The 19,750-nt window shown below is 30.5% G+C and overlaps 1 pseudogene; it reads right to left on the reverse strand.

The window, feature by feature from the left end:
• Positions 1 to 16,056: 16,056 nt before the first annotated feature.
• LOC149544478 (cell division cycle 20.2, cofactor of APC complex-like) lies at positions 16,057 to 18,162 on the reverse strand (annotated as a pseudogene).
• Positions 18,163 to 19,750: the final 1,588 nt, after the last annotated feature.

Raw genomic sequence — 19,750 nt, forward strand, 5'->3', positions numbered from 1 at the left:
AAATAAAAGGAAGTACATTTGGCATTCTCTCTCCGAGGAATCTAAATTGTTAAAGTGTTGATTCATTTACGAGTATTCCCATGGTATGATGTGAGTATTCATGAATGGTTGAATTAGTATTGTGTTGGTGAAAGTTCTCAAGCGTAGTCCTTGATTGCTCTCATTAATGGTTACGTCATTTTTATGAAAACATTGAAGACGTGTGGTGCATTCGCTGTCAATGGTTTTCCTTTCTTCTTTTTTTTAAAGTTTTGTTTATCTTTATTGAAAAATCCACAAATTTCATCTTACGAGGGAGTTGCCCCTCTAAATGCAGAGGAAGGCCGGATACCAAGGGCCTATCCAACTGTTGTGAACGGTTTGCCACACACTCGGTTGGACATATTCTACAATGACAAATCTGTTTACCAACAAGTTTGAAACTATAGATAGGAGTAAGCTATTGCGCCTCCAAGTATTTATTAATTCTATTTCATGCAGAAATTAAAGGAAATGATTATATATAATAGTATAAAAATATTATTTACCTGTATGAAATTCTTCAATACGGTATGAAAGAGAACAATGGATATTCTCATTCACAAATAAAAGGGAATTAAAAAAATGAGGATTGGAAGAGACCAGATATTTCCAAGAGGAAATGGGACTAATATTTTGAATTATGCTTTTGACTTATGCTTACTTAAGAGACTCCCGACAATACGAGCCTTACGGTCTTACGCTCATCGTAATATCGTAAGCTGTCTTAATTTTGCCTTATATTTACCTTATGTCGTAGTATCTTAGCTTCATATCATGGCTTTCTCGATCTTACGATTGAGGCACAAGGCACATTGGTATTTTCGTAACATCGTAGCCCGAACAAATCCTCCTCCCGACCTTACGACCGACATGACATTGTAGGCTTTTAACTTTTGGCTCCCGAAATTACGATAGCCTTGTAACATCATAACACTGCAAAATCTGTTTGGCGACCATAAGCTAATCATAATATCGGAGGACCTTCCTCGGCGTAGTATCGGAGCTCCTAATTTTCTCTCTCGTGATCTCCCGACAACTCGCAGATAGTCTCCACGTGGAATTCCATGTCGTAGCATCTTAAGGCTTCCACTTTAGATCCTACGCCAAAATCCCCCTTTTCGTAGCATCGTCACTGTCCATCCTTGACCTACAATCTTACGACGTATCGTAATGTCGTAGTCTTCAAACTTTTGATTTACCATCTCTCGCCAACCTCGTAGTATCGGGGCTCCTTCATTTTCCATCTCTTATCTTACGATATAATTTTGGCAGCCCGTATCATCTTCTTGGTGTCCCGATCTTACCTCGCGATCATCTGAGGTTGTCATGAGATCTTATCGGCGTAGCATCTTACATTTTCATTTTGGGTCCCCAGACAATACGACAACATGAGATTTCGTAGCATTGGACACATCATATTTAGCCTCCTCGATGCTATGCGACATCTTCCTTCTGCCTTTCTGATCTCACGGCTTCAGCGTAACATCGTAGCCCTTTGACCTCCGGCTTCCGACCTGACGATGATCCTTCCGGACGTGACGTGTGTCTTTATTTATTTTGTGCCGACTGTCAAAATATCTTCTTTTCGGCATTTGACTGCTCCATGGTCTACGTGAGGCAGGAGGAGGATCCCTGGAATGTTATCGCGGTGGGAGCTGCCACGTGGGGCTTCCGTCACAGGGGCCCAACCCCCGCTGCTAAATCTAGATTTTTTTTTGATGAATAGTTATTTTCTATTAAAAATATACTAAGAATGAGTTCACATGGTCGAAGCTGGACCTAAAAACACGACCTCAGCCGGAAACAGCAACTATTCATCAAAAATTCTAGATTTTAGATTTAATGATATACATAAAAAATAAATAGAATAGAAATATTGTTTGGATATTAGAAAGAAAAATCTAGAAAGTTTATATTTATGTCTTGATTTTAGTTTTAAATTGTTGATTCATTTTTAAAAAATGAAAATTGAAATTTGTTTAATTTTAGAATTTGAAAGAATTTACATGTCAAAAGAAAAAAGAAAACGTATGTTATTCATATTTATTTCTATTTTTCTTCAATATGACAAATACAAATATATAAATATTAGAAGTATTTAATGCTTGACCATAATTATAAAAAACAGCTATGCTTATATTAAAGGCGCTGGCTACCCAGCCAACCCATTTCTTTCCCAACGCATCATCCATCATAGCATATGCATTTCCTTATGTCATTCAACTTGCTCTTTTTTGTGTTAAAAAACTCGAAGTAACTTGATGGTAAACAAATATGAGTAAGTCAAAAAATACTTAAAGGAATAAACACTCTATTTCCAAATGATGATATAGAAATTTACTTATTTTTGGGTCTTCACCAATGATAAGTCCAAGAGCATCACGATCTTTGAATTGAACACAACTATCTATATAAACTTTAAATAAGAAATAATGAGTCTGGGAATCATAAAATGATCTAATGTTTAACAATAAAGATGTTGTAGAGATTACCAGTAGTGATATTTTCATGATTAAGACTCCCTCTATCATCGTGGTCACTATTTGGCAACAGTAAACACTGTCTATAACTTAATAACATTAAACTAGTTACATTTGACACTAATAATTGTAATAATAAAATATTAAAAAAATAAACATGTGTGAAATAAAACATACCTATAACTTGATATTTCTCATTTGTTTTGTTTCTCTTTAGAAGATCTAAAATCTTCAATGCATGTTTGCATGTGTTCCCTTGTTTTGCCGAGTCACAATCGCATATATGCAAATTAGGTCCACATTTTCTAACAACATACCATTTTGCTGGAATTGTTTGGATTCTTATTTTATACATATTATGGAGGTGATCATTAGGATAGCAATCTCTAAATGGTATGTTGTCAGAAAATGTGGACCTAACTTGCATGTATGCGATTGTCACTAGCAAAACAAGGGAACACATGCAAACATGTATTGAAGATTTTAGATCTTCTAAGTTGGGAAAGAAATGGGTCGAATGGGTAGTCGGCTACCCAACTGACCTATTTCTTTCCCAACGCATCATCCATCATAGCATATGCATTTCCATATGCCATTCAACTTGCTATTTTTTGTGTTAAAAAACTCAAAGTAACTAAGGGTAAATATATTCCATATTTCCACAATTTAGTAAGTATTTTTGGTGCCAAATTTACCAATTGATCTTAATAAATTAGAACATAAGCTATTAAAATTTATCTTCTCAATGAAATTTCTGGATTTGTGGATGTGAGTAGTAAGTTATTTTATTTATTTAAATTTATTTATGTTAGATTTATATGTCTATTATTATGAAATGCCTCCATCTTTAAAAAAATCATCAATGCTCTTACTTCTTCTAAATTATTTATTCAATTCTAAATTCATGTGTGTAAGTTACAAATGATTTATTTTGTTTTAAGCTTGAACTATTTTTCATTGATTTCTTTTTAAATTTTAAATAATGATTTTGGATTATTTTAAATTATAATAAGAGTTAAATATATGTTTTCTAAAAAACTATTTTAAATCATGTTAGATAGAAGAAATGAATTATTACATTTAAAAATGAATGAATATTTTTTTTAAAAGATTAAAATAAAATCTATTAAATTTTAGGGTTTTGGTTGATTCCTTGGTTGGAAGTTATTCAAGTAAAAGAGAAGGACAAGGTTGGAAGTTATTCAAATAAAAGAGTAGACAAATCTATTGGCATAAAGTTATTTGCCATTAGTGACAACACTCATCTCATAGTTCACACCGAGTAATACAGTTCACAACTGGCAACACATTTCAAACCGAGCACTGGCAACATAGTTCAAACCGAGCACTGGCAACATAGTTCAAACTGAGCACTGGAGACATAGTTCAAACCGAGCATCAAAGACACAGTGTCAACCGAGCAAAGTTGCACTTAGTGTCAACCGAGTAAAATTGCACCTAGTGTCAACCAAGTAAAGTTGCACTTAGTATTAACTGAGTGAGGAAGCAATCAGTGATAACCGAGCTCAGGAGGTTATCGAAGAAGTTAGTTTCCACTAAGTGACACTATATCTACCGAGTCACCAATGGTTACCGAGTTCCAGGCAACATTGTATGACTAGTATGAACCGAGCCCCTACCTCTATCGAGTGCATGATGATGCCAAGTAACATAGTGGATGCCGTGTATCAGAAGGTCACCAAGTCTGTCTGAAGAACCTGATTTTATTTTACCATTTGGCCGACTCAGTTATATTTTGTTCATTTATGTTTGGCCGACCTTGCATGAATAATTATTGGAATGGTATATATATGTAATGTATTATAGACATTCAAGTGATATAGATATTCAAGAAGACATACAAGATATCTGGAATAATGATAGTGCGAATTCATCAGCAGAAAAGAATACTTAGCAAGGTCTACCAGGAGCGGAAATGATTTCATCAATCACAGAAGGTGATCTACAATAAAGAACTTAGTCAAATTGTAAGTTGATCTGTTGGTTCATCCTAACAGGTGAATCATTTTTTGTAAATCCTTTAACAGGGTAGACTTAACCGTCTTTATTCAAATCTCCTAACAAGGTGCATACTTATAAAGTATGTTTGTAAATCCTCTAACAAGGTGGATCTAGCAATCCTCTGTGCTCCTAATAGGGCATATCACCAGAAGTGATCATTGTAAGCCTTAACCGGCCAACTTCATACTGCAGTAATGAAGCTTTGTGGGTATCATCCCCACCCCAGTTTTACTTTCTACTTTGGAAGGTTTCTGGGTCACCAAATCTCTGTGCATTTATGGTTTTAATGTTTAACAGTTTTTATGCAACAGGATAGATGAGTAAATGTTGTGTATGGTTAACTTAAAAGTTTTATTGTTACTAATTCACCCCTCCCCTCTCAGTAATCTATTACATCTTGAATATTTCCAACAAAATCAAGTTGGTAAATTGTAATCTTTATTTTTATTTGTGTGTCTTTGGTATTTTTTACAATTTCATATCAAAAGATACAAAAATATTATGTATACAAATCTAAATGTAAACTAGATTTGAAATGAAGTGTCTGAATTTGGGACCACCAATCATTAAATATTATATAAATTAAATAAAATTTTGTTGAATAAGCATAAAATCATTCATCTTTAATAATTTTTTTTATTTTCTCTTATACATTTAGAACTAGTATTTTAACACTATTCTACTACATTCCTCGAGAATTTCATACAATTAATCTCTAAAAAAATCATAGTTGATTGTAAATTATATTGAACAATGTTGTCCCAAAAATTGGTTGAGATCTCAAATCATTACATATAAACCAAGCTTGAATGAAAAAAATTGTTACTAAAGAAATATTTCATATAAATTTATTAAATATTTCAATACATACAACATGGTCCCATGTAGAAAGAGCTTAATTTTGTGTGGACATTAATTTATTTTATGATGCATATAATTAGAATGGAAGGTAAGAGATAGTTTGTAAATAAAAAATTAAGAGAATGTTTCTATGTTATTTTAGAAATCCCACATGAATAGTGTTAGTCTCATTATTCAAATTCAAATTGAAATAAACTATAAATTATATTACCAAAAAATTAAACAAAGCTATAACTAAAGTTTCACCTAATGTTAATCTTCTAAACAAAGCTAGAATAGTGAATGTTCTTGGTCTTCTATCACCTTCAAGTTAGATTGTGTAAAAATTAAACAATGCTAAAAATAAGGTTTGACTTAAAATTCATAATTAAAAATTTTCTAGCTTTTCCATTTAATGGGTATGTGCAGGATCATGGTGTACCAAACTATGGCCTTAAGTGGCAGTGAAAAACCAGCAAATCAGGGTTATGTCAACTTGACACATAATTTTAAAGTGGTTCTAGACTTTATATCAAAAAGTTGTAAGAAAATAATCTGTAAGAAATTGAATCTAGTTTCTAAAATACAAGGCTTTATCTGGAGAAAAAATTATTTGATTGGTCAAAAGTTTAGATTTTAATGCAGTACTACAAAAATTTCAGGGAAAAAATAAAAAGTAGGTGTATGTCTGACCACCTTAATCATAATCAAATGATAATATTTTTAAATATAATTTTAGATATAAAAAGTAGACTCATGCCTGGATGTGACACATATTTTTGGCAATTTTTATTCCAAATAAATAATTAATTATGAATTTTCTACTATACTATTTTCAGAATTAAAAAACTCCCGTGTCTGACCACCTTAACTAGTTCAAAAAAAATCAAAATTAAGTTTTTGTTTTTTTTTTTCTTATACTAGTCAAAGCATAGAATGTGACGCATCTTTTGGATTTCACAAATCTTATACGATTTGAAAGTTATTGCTATTTTTCAACCAGTATGTCAATCAGCACTTTGTGGCTAACTCCATTAGAAAATAAATAATAATTACTTACTGAACTTGTAATTTGACAAAAATTACATTTATGAAAAGCTAAGAACATTCTTAAGAAACCCTTTTCATTACATCAATTTTTTGTTAAAAAAAAGTGCATCAGCTACATGCTTGAAGTAAAAAACACATAAGAACATGCCAAAAACACATTTTTGGGATGTTTTAAAGATGACCATATAAGGTTGGTATTGAAAGATATAGTAGGAATTATAAAGGTATTAATTGTTTTCATTTAGTATCAGGATGGGTGGAAAAAAAGTGGGAATAGATTTTGAAATTCTTTGAGGCATTTCAAAACTACATATTTTTCAGATCGCCACTTTTTGGCACACCATGATCCTGCACATACCCTAATATATATTTTTTCCATCTTTCATTTTCACACGGCTAAAGATTTTTTAGGTTATTGGAAGACATGTCTAAAATATTTCTATTAATTAAAAATAAACATCATAATTTCTTTCATAAAGAACTACTAATGTCCAATCATATATAAACGCCTTTATTTGAAATTTAGTTATTTTTCCAAAATCAAATTATCCTAAAATAAATCCTTTTTCTAAGTCATTACTATAGTCAGCTCATATATATATATATATATATATATATATATATACATATATATATATATATATATATATATATATACATATATATATATATATATACATATACATATATATATGTGTGTGTGTGTGTATATATACATATATGTGTGTGTGTGTGTATGTATATACATACACACACATATATATATATACATATACATATATATATGTGTGTGTGTGTGTATGTATACACACACACACACATATATATGTATATGTATATATATATATATATGTGTGTGTGTATGTATATACATACACACACACATATATATGTATATATATATATACATATATATATATATATATATATATATATATATATATATATATATATATATCTGTGTGTGTGTGTGTTTGTATATATATATGTGTGTGTGTGTGTGTGTGTGTGTGTGTGTACATATATATATATATATATATATACATATTATATATATGTATGTATATATATATATATATATATATATATATATATATATATATATATGTATACATAATATGTATGTATACATATATATATGTATACATACATATTATGTATACATATATATATATATATACATAATATGTATGTATACATATATATATGTATACATACATATTATGTATACATACATATTATGTATACATATATATATATATATATACATATATATATATATATATATATATATATATATATGTTTATATATACATATATATATATATATATATATGTATATATACATATATATATGTGTATATGTGTATATATATACATATATGTATATATACATATATACACACATATTTATGTGTGTATATGTGTGTGTGTGTGTGTGTGTGTGTGTGTGTGTGTGTGTGTGTGTGTGTATAAAACTTTGAACCTTTGGATCTATCCTTTTATATTGTTCAGATATTTTATTATATCTCTATAATTTGTATATTGTTAAATTGGCTCTAATTTTGAAGTCAAAAGTAAGTTTTAACACTAAGGTAAAGATAATTATACTATTGAGTGATTAGAAAATTAATATAATTATTTCTACATTTTGAAAATGGTAGTCACTAATTATTTTAATATTACTCAAAATGGGTAAAAAATAAATGGGAATCACTCATTGAACTAGGTGTACAAGGTATTCCAAACCAAGGAAATCATTTCTCAAGTGATAATCTAAAATGGACACCTATTGGAAATGGTGGCGACATGGACTTATGTGTTGCAACCCCTCTTGAAAGGCTCCCTCACTTTGTCAAAGGGGAAGGTTTTTTGGATAGTACAGAGACACACTTTGTACGTAAGAAGCATAAAGAGCCCATCTCAAAAAAACCTACCAACCAGACTACAAAGATGTGCTCAAGGTTTACCTATATTTAATAGAGTAATTCAATGTCATATTTATTAATACATTTTTATCAATTCAATTAAATTTTTTTCATGTATACACAATTATTGGTGTGCTTATGGCCCTAAGGACAATAGAGGAAAATCTGAAACCTTCAAAGGCAAAGAAGATTTACCCAAAAAAGGGGTTGTCAAGCTCATTTTCTAGTTAGGGTTATGTATGGTCGACCATATGTTGCTATAATTACATATAATGAGTTTACCCATTATGACACTCATGGTGAGTTTTGTCATGGAAAGGATGACCCTGCTGGTGATCTAAGGAGTAGCTTTGCACCAAGATTATCAAATGAATGCAAATCTTACATTGAATCTTTATTACTAATGGGTCTTAGAATTGACACAATATGTGAGTAACACTACCTAGATTGTAGTCTAACCAAGTTGATGAATAAGAGGGATACATGTTTATTAAGAAAAGAAGTATTGAATGTGTGGAAGAGAGTGTGATTCCTTTGATCTCAAAAAGATGAAGATGATGCCAAAAGTGTAAGCTTATGGCATGTAGAGGATACATACATTTTTTTCTACTATAAGAGGCCAAACAACATGAAAGATGTTCTATTTTTTATAGGGATCCAGACACCATGGATGCGTGAAATGATGGTAAACATTCACATAATTCACTCATTATGATGGATTTCACATTCTCTATGAATAAATATGGGGTAAGTAAAAATTTGATACCCATATCTAAGGATCATAAACTTATCATTGATAGTTTTAATCTATAAACTTCATATAGATATTTTATTTATTGATATAGTGTAATCATGTATAGTTTGAGTTATATAGTTTACTTGTATTCGATGAGCAAGAGGTTGGTGTTCCTGTTGCATGGGCAATATCCTTGACAAATAAAGTTGAGGATATAAATGAATGGCTAAGTGAGGTTTATAAAAGAGGCAAAGAGTCCAAAGAAGACTAGCATGTTAATGCATTCATGACATATGATGGTAGTGCTGAGATTGAGGCAATCAAGTTTTTGTTTCTTGATATTTAGTTTATAATTTTTTTTTTCATTTAGTTTGAATAAGTATAAAAGAGAATTTTGTTTGAATACTACTTATGAACTACTATAATTGAACTTGTAGGCTATCCTTCAATTGTCGAATACTTTTATGTATCTAGCATGTGCGTAGGGTGTGGTTGAAGAATTTGTACAGGTAAGTGAATTTTAAATTGGAATTAATCAATATTATAGACCTTGGAACATCATATCTTGATATTTTATGTTATAATGTAGTCATGTGAGCAATAAGGATATTGGAAAAAATATATTCAATAGATTGGGTTAGATTATGTATGCAATGAGTGATGATGAAGATATTACTACCCACTTAATAAATAATTTGATGGAGGAATTCAAAGAGCAGAAGACTTTCATTGATTACTTTCAAAAAAATGTGGTGTCAACATAAGAGTCATATTGGTAAGATCGTGCGATTATTCATTACATTTATATGCATTTACATCATGTTAGCTATTTCTATGTGACCTCATTATATTTTTTTGTAGAAATGTGGGCTAAGAATTTTTGAAACTTTTCTCATTCAAATCAAGAGACCAATGCTTCAATAGAATCATACCATTATCACATCAAGAGTCACTATTTATGCGATCATTTTAAGAATTGGAGCCGGCTACCCAGCTGGCCTATTTCTTTTCTAACTCATCATCCATCATAGCATATGCCATCCCCCATCACATTTAACTTGCTATTTTTTTGCCCTACTTACTATTCAGTCTATTCGAATTTAACTCATGGTAAACTTGGTATCATTTTTGCGAATTGATTTTTAATGAAGTCAAACACAATATGATAAACTAAAAATAAAGATTACAATCCTCAAAATTAAATCAAGAGATAATAATAGGCTAAGGATTAAAATCAAATATTAAATAGAATGAGAAAATTAAATTAAGAGATTAACATAAATATTAATGACCAATATAAAATTAAGTTATTTTATTCATTTATTTATAAAAATTTAATAAAATAATAATAGTGTCACATAATAAGATTTACTCTAACCAATAAAAATAAATCAAACATAAAAATGGTGCTAGGAAATTTAACTATTCGATGATAGATGTTCATAAACAATTTTAGATAAAATAAATAGAAATATTTTTAAAATAATTTTCATATATAAGTTAATTTTTTTAATTTTATTTCAAATATTGGTAAATGGAAAAAAAAGACATTATACATTATATTTTTAGTTTGTTTTACATTTTTTTATATAATTTTTTATAAATAAGATAGTAAATAATTTTTTTTTTTGAACATTATGCTTATCATGTTTTAGCATATAACAAATCAAAAGATATTTATGTTAATATGGAAATTTACAACATTATTTTATTAATTTAATTAAGTCAAATTCAATTTACAGAACTATTATCATAAATTATTTCACTAATAATTTAATATACAATTTAGTATATTGTAAATTTATTTTACCCTTATACATTAATTTTTCTTTCTTTCGATAAAATTGTCAAAATCTGCTAAGAGAGTTAGTCGATTTTCAAAAGATTCAATACTTGTCCCACTCAAAAGTATATAAAATATTTATATTCATAGACAAGGTATTATCTCCAAGAGTCAAATTCTAAATAGAGTTAGAACAATCATTAGATAGCTCTTATACATTAATTCCTTTGTTTTGCCAGTGACAATCGCATACATGCAAATTAGGTCCATATTTTCTAACAACATATCATATATAGATTGCTATCCTAAATGTCACCTCCATAATATGTATAAAATAAGAATCCAAAAAATTCCAAAAAAATGGTATGTTGTCAAAAAATGTGGACCTGATTTGCATGTATTCGATTGTCACTGGGCAAAACAAGGGAACACATGCAAACATGTATTGAAGATTTTAGATCTTCTGAAGAGAAACAAAACAAATGAAAAAGATCAAGTTATAGGTATGTATTATTTCACACATGTTTATTTTTTAAATATTTAATTATTACAATTATTAGTGTCAAAAGTATCTAGTTTAATGTTATTAAGTTACAGACAGTGTTGGTCTGTTGCCAAATAGTGACCACAATGATAGAGGGAGTCTTAATCATGAAAATATCACTACTGGTAATCTCTACAACATCTTTATAGTTAAATATTAGATCATTTTATGATTCCCAAACTCACTATTTCTTATTTCAAATTTATATAGATAGTTGTGTTCAATTCAAAGATCATGATGTTCTTGGACTTATCATTGGTGAAGACCCAAAAATAGGTAAATTTCTATATCATCATTTAAAAATAGATTTTTTATTCCTTTATGTGTTTTTTGACTTACTCATATTTGTTTCTAATCTAGATAACATGTCTGATGCTTCAAATGAAGACTTTGAAAATTCCATTGATTATGTCAATTCATTGCTCCAAAATTTACCAACTAAAGTGGATGAGAAAAATCATCTTAGAGAATGTATTAAGAGATTTAGAAAATATGTTGAGACATCTCTCACTTCCTCTTCCAAATTTCAAGCAATACCTAGGTCAGAAAACATTCCTATGAGACGAATACCACCATGGTTCAGTCCAAGCAAAATGCACAGATGTTGTTCTTCTCAATGAAGGCATAATACCATTTCTCAAAACCTAAGTGTAAGAGTTAAGAAAGAAAACTTTCAATTCCCCTCTAGAGGATCTACAAATAAAAAGAAAAAGAAGAGCATTAATCACTCAGGTATAACAATACAAAAAGAAACTCTTAGAATTAGGGGACAAGAAGGTGAGTACATTCATTCAAAAATGTTTTGTTAATTTATAGAAGTATGATTTCTTTTATCATTTCATGTATTAATTATATGTTGAATTACAAAATTGTATGCTCAAGAATGTACTCCACAACATCGGTTACCTTTTTCAATTGATCTAAACTAAACAATAACAAGTGAAACACCTCTCGTAGATGGATCTTTTAACTATTAAATTTCTTTATCTATTTGTTGATATAAAATTATTTAATCATGTAACTAGCATATTTTCTATAATATTCAAACAAATTAGATATAATTTGTGGAGATGAAGCATCAATGGTGAATGTTACCCCTAAGAAAACATTTCAACAATCCATTTTAGGTAATGGGCATTATAAATATTTATATACTAGTTACATTATATATTTTTACACTTGAAAATGTTATCTAGGTTGATTGTAATTGAATGTCAATGTTATTTTAGTTTTCAATGTTCAAAATGAAAATAGACATATGTTACCCTTTTGTTTGTATCCCAACCAAACACCAACAACGATGGATGTAATGCAAATTGGATATGGTATGAAAATTATTAAATGGAGTTTAGTGTGATCTTTAATTTTTATTTGGTTCATTAAGTCTAAGTTTTAAATGTGTATGTTATTATAGATTTAAATGATAAAGTAGAAGAGCATATGTTTCCATATTCTATTGATCTCAACCATACACCAATGGATGATGCTATGCAAATGGGAGATGGTAAGAAAATCATGAAGTAAGATTTAGTCAATTTTGAGTATTCAATTTGTATAATGGTTTTATCTAAGTTGATTTGTGAAATGTATATGTCTTTGCAATTTTAATCGATCAATAAAATAGTCAGCAACTATATTTGGATCTTAATCAAGAAACATCAACGATAGTAAATGCAATAGAAACTAGAGATGGTGAGAACATTATGATATTCAAAATTAATCAATTTTGAATCTTTCTTTTGTAAATTAGTTTTATAACTAGCTCATGTCTTTACAGGTATGGATGATACTATAATGGAGGGTCATGGTCAATATCTTTTTGGATGATCATTTTCTGAATTATTGTAATAAGAGTTATCTAATGAATATTTTAACTCTATTTAGAATTTGACTATTGGAGATAATACCTTGTCAATGAATATAAATATTTTATATACTTTTCTGTGGGACAAGTATTGAATCTTTTGAAAATCGACTAACTTTCTTAGCAAATTTTAACCATTTTATCTAAAGAAAGAAAAATTAACATATAAGGGTAAAATAAATTTACAATATACTAAATTGCATATTAATTTCTTAGTGAAATAATTTATTATAGCAATTGAATTGAATTTGACTTAAATACATCAATAAAATAATGTTCTAAGTTACCATATTAACATAAATATCTTTTGATATGTTATATGTTAAAACATGATAAGCATAATGTTCAAAAAAAATATTTATATATTATCTTATTTATAAAAATATATATAATTAAAAATAATAATAATAAAATAATGTATAATGTCTTTTTTTCATTTATCAATATTTGAAATAAAATTAAAAAATCAACTTATGTATGGAAATTATTTTAAAAATATTTCTTTTTATTTTAACTAAAATTGTTCATGAACATCTATCATCGAATAGTTAAATTTCCTAGCACCGTTCTTATATTTGATTTATTTTTATTGGTTAGAGTAAATCTTATTGTGTGACACTTTTATTATTTTATTAAAATTTTATAAATAAATGAATAAAATAACTTAATTTTATATTGGTCATTAATATTTATTTTAATTGCCAATAGAGGCATGTTATGATGGTTAAGTTGTCGAGTTGTTATCCTTGCGATCAAGGTTCAAATCTAATGGAGTTGAGGTCCAACTCACTAATTCATAGCTCTAGATCAAAGAGTTTACCCCTCTTAAAAAAAAAAAAATAATATTTATTTTAATCTCTTAATTTAATTTAGTCATTCTATCTAATATTTGATTTAAATCCTTAGCCTATTATTATCTCTTGATTTAAATCCTTAGCCTATTATTATCTCTTGATTTAAATCCTTAGCCTATTATTATCTCTTGATTTAATTTGGAGGATTGTAATCTTTATTAAAAATAATGATACCAATTTTACCATAAGTTAACTTTGAGCAAACTGAATAGTAAGCAGGACAAGTTAAATGCAATGGGGGATGGCATATGCTATGATGGATGATGCGTTGGGAAAGAAACGGGTCGGCTGGCTAGTCGGCTCCATCTAGAACAGCCTATCCCAAGATGAGTAGCAGAAGAAATAGGTTTGTATTGTTCTTAGTAGGGGTTTGTATTAATTACAGCATGAACATGAAGATTTACGCAGAAAAGATAGGAAAAAAAAAATGATTGACATTGTCTGTAGCTGAATACTAGAGATCGAAAATCTTTAAGTAAAGAGATAAAAAATGTTACATTCAGCCTTGAGGTGGTGCCACTAACTAGTTTATAGACAAAAATCTTTGAAATTGTATGATGGCCTGTGATCTTGTGAGAGGGACTTGTCTGTCACGAGTGATGGTTGTACCACAACTCTGCAAACCAATGTTGTTTGTACCAAAATATCTATAGAATATACAAATATGCATAGTGTGTTTGCCTATACAGGCATCTCATTTTTATGAGAAAAAAACAGTTAAGAGCAACCTTGAGCAGGACAAGCCATGTTAGCACTCAAATGCTGTCTGTGCATATTTTTAAAAATGATTGCAGTAATGTCCAACTCGCAGAACAAAGTTAAAATTATTGATGTCCAACTCGCAGAACTATGAAGTAACTGAATGCGGTGATCATTCAATGGTTAATTTTAAGACGCTTGGAACTAGTCCAGCAATCAGTATGAATTCACTGAGAATTTTAACATCAGTGAAAAAGATTGGACAAAAGAAATATATAAACAGTTCAAGAACAAAAAAGCTTCAGGATTTTAGGACTTCATCCACATAGGTGGCGTTTATAAACGCCGAGCAAATAAAATATACCCACTACAATGGGTGCGTTAACCTACACAATTCAAAGAAAAACAAATTAGATATGGTAATCGAATATTACAATGCTTCAAATATACCCAGAACGAAAGAGTTGAAAAAACTTAGTTAAACTTTACCTTGAACATACCTAGGCTATATTTAATACTTATAAGAACACACATGCATTGAATATAAAACCAGTCTATCAAACTCTTTCGCTTAACACAAATTGCTCCTATCCTTGAGATTATCTTCTCTTGTGTGCTCTGCAATCGAAAGTTGTACTTGGCCTGGAGAATAACCGCACCTCTTCCCTTGCAGACGCTGTACTTCTGAGCACAAGATACTAGAAATACCTATGCACACTCCCACACTCGTTCCTGAACACGTATTTGAATATTGAAGATGCATCCATCACCTTATTACTAATGTCATTGATGCATATGTCAAAATGGCTTCAATGTGCTAAGAATTGATGTCCATAAAGATAAGCAAATGGTTGCAGAGCCCACCTCTGAATGATCTTATTATTCGTCTGTCCAAGACGCATGCGTATCATGTTATATGCGTCGATACAGAAACCGTCTGAATAGAAAATTATTAGAGGCCTAGTTGTAACGAAGTCCTCAAAATAATTAAGCATAGATGTAGCAAAAGTATATATATGATAACGATGAAGAATTCAGCCACAAAGAATTTCACGAACATAAAAGTATTGAGCCATTGCAAATTTTAAATTTATAGTTTTTTTTGTTACGTCTACTTCATTAATACTAGAAGTGCCAAAAGACATTTATTTAGGGAATATAAGTTATAACAGAATTGCCAAAGAAGGAAATATCCACGATCACCTGAAGTCCTCTTCCACGGGATCGATAGGCCACTACCGAATATGCATATAAAAAGGGTCGAGAATTCCCTCTGGCTCTTTAATTTTTGTAGTCTTTGAGGTATCAGGAGTTCCAAAGACATTCCAAAACCTTAGCGTCTCGTCTGCTGCAGCCGATTCAACACTATACCCATCTGGGCTCTAAAGTACAAAATGCAGTGAGGGTTAACATTGACTGAATATTCAATCAAGGAAGGAATGCAAAAGCCTATCCATATAAAACCAATGCTGAGCATGCATACCTGTGCCAGATGAAGGACCCTAGAAGTATGGCCTGTGAGATCTGCAATCTTTGCTATAGATGGGTATTTCCATAAGGTCAACTGGTTCTCGCTATACCCATGTGCGCTCAAGATCTCCCGCTCGTGTTTATTCCACAACAATGCACAAACTGAAGAATCCGTGTCAATGTTCTTTACGCAAGCTCCACTAGCGCTGTTCCAGAACTTAATGGATTGGTCTGCAAGACCTCCACCAGATGCCAAAAGATTGTGCTGGAAAGGGCACCACGCCAAGGCCGTAACTGCATCATAATGTTCGTCCATCCTGTGAAGATATTGTTTTCTAACATTGGAGGCTGACATGCTCTTGCCCCAGATATGAAGCAAGTTGTCACTGCCCCCACTCGCAAGTAGCTGACCAGATAAGGACCATTTCAATCCGCACAATTCCTGCTCATGGCCTCTGTATGTCTTAACATTTGAATTACGGATACGGACATCATGGAGTATAATTTTACCGTCCTCGCCACCAGTTGCAAGTATACTGTCATTCCAAGAAAGGGAGCCTACACGGCCATGGCCATGATGACCTTTCAAGGATCTCACCTGCGTTCAATGCGATAAGACTTCTATGTAAATATCGTTGCATTAATTTGAAGGGGAAAAATAGAATTGAGACATCAAACACTTCATAATGTCTACCTGCCGATTAGATGTAGAGTCCCATATCTGTACGGCAGAATCAGTCAATCCAATGGCAATATGTTTTTCATTTGGTGCCCAATTAACACTGCTTATTGGACCAACATCATTATCTACAGTTAAAAGCTCAGAACAATTGCTCCTATTTGCATCCCATAAGTAAACTGCATTGCCAAGAGCTATCGATAAAATGTTGCTTTCATTCCAATCTAATAGATTCAAATGATTATCATCAACAAGATCTGGGGCGTCCAATGTTCTATCTGCATGCTGCTCACAACCATGTTAAATGTTCAAAAAATTGCAAATAAAAAAAAACAGCAATCTAATTGCAAATAAGATAAAGAACAATAATTCTTTTAAATTATTATAATGCAAGTTGATTACATAATCCAATTGAAAAACAAACTTGCACTACAATACTCATTAAACAAGTTAGTTGGAGATCTGAATCCCTACAGAAGTGTATAAATATTAATGCTGCTGAATCCATAGCAAACTGTAAAAACCCTTATCACAATAAAGAATTTGTCGAATCCTTAGAATATAAAAGCACCCAATTTGATGATCTCACTCTATATTCCAAAGAACATTTAAATCCTTACAAAAGCACCTAATACTATACCCAAAACGAGGGACCAAAGACAAATTTACCATGCAGAAAATTTGTAAAATGTTCACAAAGAGAATAACCCTTATTTGAGGTATGTAGCGCCGCTGTGATCTGCTAGTTTTGGGTCAATTATCAACAGAAAGGGATTCAGAATAAATGAATTCCAATCCCTGTGAAGATAGCTTTTGACTAAAGTTTAAAACTTTCGACATTTTATTACAATTCATTGCCAAGCTAGCAGCTTGCTCACTGTCATATTCTTCGATGGAGAGCGTATTTCCAATGGCATTGCTTTTGTTTACCAGATACCGAGCCCAATCAAAATCTATGCAGCTTCTGTTTGCAATGAACCTATCCCCCTGCAACGACAAACGAATGATGGTTTGAACACCAAGAAAAAATAACCTAAAATGTACTGCATTCCTTTCAGGAACAAAAGGGAAATGTAACACAGACATTTTTTATAGGAGTAGGCAATGGCTTTCGCAGAGGACAATTGATCTTCGGCCTTCTAGAAATAGTTCTGATGCTCAGTGTTTGAGGTGGCGCAAAAGCGTTCTTCATTGTATTGAATTGAAATAAAGCCTGTAATCCACAACACCAAAACAAAACACAAAACAAAGAGAACCCAAACACACGCAAAAACAAGTAACTAAAAATAAATTACAATATACAACTGGTCAATATGATATGAGTTTGCTGTATGTTAATAATGAGGAAATGAAACAACAATAGGAAGGAGCCCAGCAGCCTTAGTTTAGCATTAGCCTGCAACCACCAAATTTGAAATCAGTCAGTTCAAAGATCAAGAGTAGATGAGAGGTTTAGATAATTGAGTGCCGAGGGTTATATATATAGAAAATATTTTGAAATTTGAGAGGCCGACAGAAACTAGTGACCGTTCATAATTCTTTATAAGAAATTGTAATATAATTTTTTTCCTTATTGTTTGCAGTTTTTGGAGTATTATTGAATTATTCTAGAATTATTCTATAGAAAAATTTCAGTTTAAAAAATTTGAATCATGATTTTAATTTTTTAAATAAAAGTTCTTGTTTTGTTGTTAAACTATATTGTATTCTTGTAGATCTAAAAAGCTAGAAGTTTGAAATTGTTGATCAAAAGAAAGATATCTACCAATACATTTGAATAAAAGGATAAAGGGAGGGCCAAACCCTAAAGCTCTAAGCGTACCTAAAATAACTTACAATGGGAGTACACTCCATGCTCGCCAACTATTTATTTTTTAATTTATTGTACTTATCTTTTTGATTAATGATAAGTAAATTTCTTCAAAATTATTTTATATATATTTTTGAATGCAACTTATTATTTTAAAACCTATTTTTCATTTAAACATGTTTAATTATGATTTCCTCACAACTCATTTAACTTGCTATTTTTTCCTACACATAAGAAAATATCTCAAAAATATCTCATTTTAGGCTACACAAAGATAGCTATAATTAAGTTTTAAATAAAATTTTATGTACACGTAGTTATTGGGATGTCAAAATTTAGAAGAAAAAAAAATCAAATTATTTATTTTATATATTTTATAAAATTTTCACTAAATTCAAATATTTTCCTATCTTATATTGAAATAATAAAATTATTTTTTATCATTAATTTTAAAATGAATGGAATATTTGTAAAAGAAAGGATCATTCTCTCTGATTCATTTAGACTAAATAAGATTACTCAACTTAAATTAAATCATTAGTGGGCAATAAAGAAGTGGACATAGATGCAACAAAAGTGAATGAAATTTTGAATTTTCATATGAAGGAGGGGCCCCTCCTAGTGATCTAGCACAGATCTGCCTGAATCTCCTCCTTATCTTCTACAAATAGTTAGTACTTGCAACTCATGCACTTCCCTCTAGCCCTGTGGGCCTACCAACATCTTCTGGGTCCCATGCCAATATGATGATTTGGAATTCCTAGGCATCACCTCTACTAGGGAAGCTCGAGAGAACATATTCCTAGAGAATGTTGGGATCCCTAAATCTATTAGGATAAATGATATTCTTGAATCTACAATGATTGTCTCTTCTAGGGACTTGCCACAAGTCTCACTTAAAAATGAGGGTCCAGAGATCTTTCTGATAGACACTCTATCTTTGTGCTTGGTAGGTCACTTTCTATCTTTT

The sequence above is a fragment of the Cupressus sempervirens genome, chromosome 8 (assembly GCF_028749045.1).
Source record: "Cupressus sempervirens isolate cs-2001-9-10 chromosome 8, ASM2874904v1, whole genome shotgun sequence".
In the NCBI taxonomy this organism is placed as follows: Eukaryota; Viridiplantae; Streptophyta; class Pinopsida; order Cupressales; family Cupressaceae; genus Cupressus; species Cupressus sempervirens.